We start from the raw sequence: 6,611 nt of genomic DNA, 5'->3' as shown, positions 1-6,611 counted from the left end.
CTATACAGTAGATTCTTATTAGTTATCTATTTTATATATAATGGTGTGTATATGTAAACCCCCATCTCCCAATTTATCCCTCCACCATCCCCCTTTTCCCCCTTGGTAACCATATGTTTGTTTTCTACATCTGTGACTGACTCTATTTCTGTTTTGTAAATAAGTTCATTTACTTATGAACTTTTTTTAGATTCCACATATAAGCGATATCATATGATATTTGTCTTTGTCTGACTTAACTTCACTCAGTATGACAATGTCTACGTCCATCCACGTCGCTGCAAATGGCATTATTTCATTCTTTTTTACGGCTGAGGTCTTGCTGAGCACCGTCTGCAACTTCTATAGCGATGGAGAGAACAAAAAGCTATGGGAGCCCCACATTTACACTCACGATCTCAGGATCAGATCGAGGTTACCGAAGGAGGAACTGAGTAATTTGTTTATGTAAATCTCTCCACCAAGTCTTGAAAAGTTCTGAAATGAACACACTTCTTATGGGGGCTTAAGGTTCATATTTCGCTTTTTTGTTTCAAAAATACAGGGAAAGGAGAAGGCCATTGAGTCTCCTCCTCCTTTGACCACTGGAAGAAAGGTAGAGAAAAAGAAAAAAAAAGTTAACAAAGAGAGGACACACATCCCTCCTCTTTCCTTGCCCTCTCCCCATCCATGGGCAAAATCTAATAAAGATGATTAAATTACATGTCTTTTCCTCCCATTGAAATCCACTGCATACTATTCAAATATTAGAACTCAGGAAATAAGGCAGGACAAGATTCCTCATGAAACCTTAGAAGGCAGCATAGGGGTCTGAGCTGGAGGTCTGCCTGGCCGGGCGGCTCTAATTAAGAAATCACCCTGCTGAGCAGAACTTAATCTAAATAAAATATAAAAAGGAATTCAGTGAAAACCATTACCTCCTCCCAACACACCTCAGGTCCAGAGCTTCCACCCGCTTCGGTCCTAAGAACTTTCTCTCCCAGTACCGGAGAGTTCGATGTTGTTTTATGTGCCCACGATGCAATCAAGTATAAAGACAGCCCTTGAAGAGGGAGCTGAGTCTTGTGCCAGCCTCTTGCCGGTTGGCCAGACCTTCTCAGGGCCAGAGGCAGATGTAGTCGATGTTATTTTGGTTTGGAGGGGGATAGAGGATGAGATTTGATCAAGGACTGATGAAACAGCTGGACATTCTAGCCCACTCGTCCAGCTTTAACACAGTGAACTGGGAATTCGCAGTCCCTCTGTAGGGTGGCTGGGTTTTGCTGGCCTATCTATCAGCAAATAGATGGATCAGCCACTTGAGAGCAACTGGATTTTGTTCAGTATCCTTGTTGCAGTTAGTTCTTTAAACCGTATTGAGTCAGCCTCAGACCTCTTCTCCATCCAGGCCCTGGGTTATCCCTCTGATAGTGGTCGACATTGTTTAGCCTCATTTCCACCTACACTGCGTAGAAACCTATGTTGTGTTCTTGCTGTTGACTCCTGTAAGTGTATTGTTCTCTTTCCATGTCTCTGCCTTTGCATGGGCTGCCATGTCTGCCCACAATAGTGATTCTTAAACTGTTAAAAACCTGTTGAACGAGATGGACCCTCTCCCTAGGGGGAGAAAAAGCACATATGCATATAAACTTTCCCATTGGATGGTCAGTCTAATTATTTAGGCAATTCTCCTCCCTTTCCTTGCTTCATACTTTACACGGTCCTTATAGTATATAAGGAGAGAGGAAAAAATGGAAATAGAACTGTGAAAAGGTTGAAAAAAATGGAGAAGAGGAAAGAAAAAAGAACAGAGGAAAGAGAGGTGATCAGAAAACCCAAGCCAGAAGCAGAGAAATGATTTCAAAAGAAAATGTCTGTTTTTCCCATCTCTAGTCATAAAGATTTTGACAAGGAGCTTGGCATTTATCAAAAAGGAAAACAAGAAAAACAGCAGTCATCTTCCTAAGGGCCCAACACTGTTGGAATTCAATGACCTAATTCTGTACAAGGTTTTCAGGGAGAGATTGCCTCTCTTGTCTGAAATCTCAAGGCATCAGGACCACTGTTTTCTCAACAGCCCATGCCACACCACTATCAGAGGTCAGGCATAAAGAACAGAGGATCTGAGGGAAAGTCTGGATACTATGCTTAGAAAACATATTTTTAAATGACTGTAGATTCTCATTCCGTATCTTACTGGTTGCTTATCTTAGCAGTTGTCAACTTTTCATTACTTTTGTAGACATTATATAATATCTTCTTCCCCTTCCCCAGTCACCAGCTGTTACCCAGTCTCATCCCAGAATGGGATGGGGGCTGGGTCAGCTTCAGCTGAATAACTTTCATGCTGACATTTGAAAGAACCAATTCCCAGCTATGGAACAAACCTAAATGTTCTACAATTATTGTAGAACCAAATCGATCTCAAGAAAGAAATCTGTGTCTCATTCTCAGTGACACGTAAGCATGATTCATAGGAATGTAAGCTGATACAGACTTTCTGTAGGATAATGTGTCTCCAATTTTTAGCATTCGTTGTAATAAATAAACAAGGCAAAGATTTCCAAAAAAAAAGCAGGGACTATTAACCACCAAAATGATCTCATTCACGTTTGTTAGAGAAATATTTTAATAATTATTAATACTTAATATTTAATACTAAATGTGCCTTCAAACAGCATCAGAACTCAGTAAGTGGTGTTTAGATCTCAATATAAGACTGTGCTTGGCTGCAAAAAAGATGGATAAAATCCTGTGTTTGCCCTAAAAAAAGAAAAATCTAAAAGTTCAAAAGTCAAAACAAGTTGTTAGAATTTGTTAGTTACCTTAAGCTTAGATGTTCTTATCTGTAAAATGGGGACAATAATAGGGTTATTTTGAAGGTTAAATACGTGTAAAAGCCTCAGTCTACTGCAAGGTTGATCAGCTTTAACAGTATTGACATTTCAGGTGGGATAATTTTTTGTTGTGAGGGCCTGTCCTGTGCATCGTAGGATGTTTAGCAGTATCCTAGCTTCTACCGGCTAGATACCAGCAGCAAACCACCTACGTGCCACCACACCTCCATTGTCACAATCAAAAATGTCTCCAGCTTTGCGCAGTGGCAGTATCGTAGCCAGTGAGGTTTATCTGAGGTGCGATTATTGCTAATTGAAAAATGTCTCCAAACATTTCCAAATGTCCCCAAGGGGCCAAAATACCCCTGGTTGAGAACTGCTATTCTAGTGCTTGGCATATAGTGATTGTTCCATAAATATTAGATGTTATTATTTATTTATTTATTGGCTGTGCCTCGCGGCATGTGGGATCCTAGCTCCCCCACCGGGGATCAAACCCGCACCCCCTGACTGGAAGTGCAGCAACTTAACCACTGGACTTCCAGGGAAGTCCCCAGATGTTATTTTTATTATCGTTAAAATTATTACTAACAGCAGCATCACCCTGCTGTGATGACAGCTCCTTTCTCTCACTGAATTTTTTTAAATAATACTGCATTTCTGCATCCTTTCAAGAGAAGGAGCTGGAAAAGGGCAAAAGGTCCTTAATTTGACAGCAGTCCGACAGGAAACCTACAATCCCCTGAGATGTCTCCTTTCCTGGAAGGAAAAAGGGCCGCCCTTTTGTTCAGCTCTAGAAATTAGGTACGTTTCTCAGGCTCAGAGTTTGTGAGATGCTACAGGTTCTTCCATTGGCATACATTTTCCAGCTGTAGGCACTACTGGTTTGGTTGGCTCCTGAAGCTGCTTTTGGAGATTTCCAAGGGTACCACCACCTGAGAAAGGAAGGAAAGAGGTGCCGAGAAGGAGAAGTCTTCGACAGGACTTCCTCCCTTTGCTGCTTTTAGTGGTTTTGTGCTTGTTTGGGTTTACAAGTGTGTTCTTTTGCCCAAATTGTTCTTGCGTCTTCTAACAGTGTTTGCTTTAGGTGTTTTGATACCGCGCTGTTTTGAAGGCACTAATGTTTTTCATGGCATGTCTTGTGTTAAGTGTACAAACTGAGAGGTAAGTGCTGGTGACTGACAGTGTTCCTCCAAGTCTTTAACAAAACAACTGCTAACAGTAGAGAAAAGTGGAAAGAGTTCTGGGGGTCTGGGAGTGGCAAGCTGAAAATACGCAATTTCTCTCCACCTGTTAGTTGTATCTTTGGAATATGTGCACATGTTACTTTCTACGCTAAAATGCTTTTTCACTTGTTTCAAAATGTGTAAGTGGACTCTCCATGTGGGGCCCTGTATATCCGGTGGCTTTTCCTACTCCCCTTTTGAAAGTATGCGTGATGCACTTGCAAAGGAAAGATCACAACCTTGCAATCTGATAGACCTACACAAAAATTTGTTTTAATAAAGAAAACTGTCAGCCTAGCAAGCACTCAGATCCTACATTTGTTGCTTTTTTATTCTTCCCCTTCCTTACCACAAAGCCTGGCTGTTCCCATCATGATAAGTGAGGCTTTTTCTAGTTCCCATTCCCACCACCCACCACCCACCACCATGCCAGCTTTCTCACACCCTGTACATTCTGCATAAACCTGGACATTTCCACTTCCTGGAGGCCTGTCTCTCTGTGACCTTGAAGTTCTTCAGACGCAGTCTTGAAATCAAACCACCTATGAGGGTTTCCCTGATGGATTATCCTCCGTGACAGCCTCTCCTCCGGTACCTGCCTTGTCCACACAAAGAAATGGTTTTAAAAAAATTCACTTTAGGGACTTCCCTGGTGGTCCAGTGGTAAAGAGCCCACGCGCCCTGGAGCCCGCACACCACACAACTAGACAGAGAAAACCTGCACGCCACAACTAGAGGGAAGCCTGATCACCGCAATGAAGAGCCCACGTGTCGCTACAAAAGATCCCACATGCCTCAGCGAAGATCCCATGTGCCGCAGCTAAGACCTGAGGCAGCCAAAAAAATAAATAAATAATAAATCTTTTTTAAAAATTCACTTTAGAGCCAAGCTTTCTTCCCTCTTATTTTAAATTTTCATAATTTTAAAGTCTAAGGATGGCTAGAAACAAGTGATGTCTGTTTAAATTTGCATGGCACAAATCACATATTTCCTGAGAAATAACAGACTCCATGTTTATGTTTTTCAATAAAAATATAAACAGGAGCTACTTATAATCTCTTCTAATGGCCTAATTATGATTTCCTTGCAGGTAAGAAATGTCTATTTTCCATTCTGTTTTCCTCTTAGTATTTAACTCAAAGGTTTGGACATTTCAGACCTTCAAAAAATATATGTTGAATGAACCTAAGAATGAATGAGTGATTTGCATTTGTAAAATTCATTTCCGTGAGCTTTAGGTGATCTGCATACTTGGGCAAAGTACTCATGCTTAGGAGACCTTGTCGGTATCAGGCTTGTGCAGTCTGTTCATTGTCTTGCAGTTATTGGCTAGTTCGAGGCATGGTCATCGAGTCTCCCTTGTTTATACTTGACCTCATCCATGTCCTTCAAAGCCCCAAGCATAGAGTTTTGCCTGTAGTGGTTACTTGAGAAATGTTGTGGAATGAATGTCATTTGCAGCATAATACAGAGAGCATAAGCAAAAGAATTTGGAGAAAAGATAATCGGTTAAAGTAAATAACAGCCAACTTGTCCCCCACATATGTATAAGGTTAGATTAAATGTTCCTAGAGGGAGGGAAAACCATCTGATGAAGAATGATGGGCAAGTTTGAGGATCAGGGGACCAGGACCGAGACTGGCTCTGTAAACACTGTCCCCCTTCCTTACTTTCCACAGTGCTGGGTCGATGTCTTCTGGAGTAAGAACTGGAGTGTGATTTTTTTTTCTAGATGTTTGTGTTTTTATTAACTCCTGTCCTCCAGGCCAGGGGAAGGTCTGCCTATTATGAGGAGGCTATGGCCTTCTGGCTTGTTAAGAACTTAATTAAAAATCATAACTTGTATTAATAATGAATGTGGGCTGTGGATTTTTTCACTCATAGATGCTATCAGTACTTTCAAAATGGAGACAAGCCAGCAGCCACCACAATTAGAAGTGGCAGCGTCTACTGAGGGCAGAGTGTGCTGATTGATAGAAGAAATAAATAGTGGGAACTGGGATCATGACGCGGACCTAGTGATCAGTCGAAACTGGAATTATGACTTTGTCCAGACTCAGTCAAATACCAAGGACTCTGAGCCCTTTTGCGGCACTCACATCTAACTAGGAGGTTTGAAAGCAACCCTTAGCACTTGTACGCTGGACGTTCCAGGAGCAGGAGTTCACGTGAAATGTTGTTTCGTGAACCTTCTGGATGCACTCTTGCTAGTCTCATGCAAGTTGCTTGTGACGTCTTGAAGTCAGTGCGAATCAACCGGAGACCATGCTTAACAGTCTATCTTCCGACCAGTTAAAGACACAAGTGGTCCTCCAGTCAACAGAGCCCATCCAGGTAGGACGGAAAGACCCCAGCTTTGGAGTGGGGCATCTGTTACTCTACTCGATGAAAGAGCAGTGAGAATACATCACCTGTATCTGAACAGAGCTCAGTTACAAATATGTGAGCAATGACTCTGAAAAATCTTCCAGTGGACCTCTCGACTTCGGGTATGATCAGTTTTTCCAGAAAGAGTGAAACAAAGCAGCAATTGGATAGACAAGTACTCAAGAGAAAAGTTCTTCTATT

At 41.7% G+C, this 6,611-nt stretch overlaps 1 pseudogene; it reads left to right on the top strand.

Annotated features, from left to right (window-relative positions):
• The first annotated feature begins 3,068 nt into the window (after positions 1–3,068).
• On the top strand, positions 3,069–3,279 carry LOC132512394 (U4 spliceosomal RNA; annotated as a pseudogene).
• Positions 3,280–6,611: the final 3,332 nt, after the last annotated feature.

This window comes from Lagenorhynchus albirostris, chromosome 20 (assembly GCF_949774975.1).
Source record: "Lagenorhynchus albirostris chromosome 20, mLagAlb1.1, whole genome shotgun sequence".
In the NCBI taxonomy this organism is placed as follows: Eukaryota; Metazoa; Chordata; class Mammalia; order Artiodactyla; family Delphinidae; genus Lagenorhynchus; species Lagenorhynchus albirostris.
This window is presented reverse-complemented; position numbering and strand designations above follow the sequence as displayed.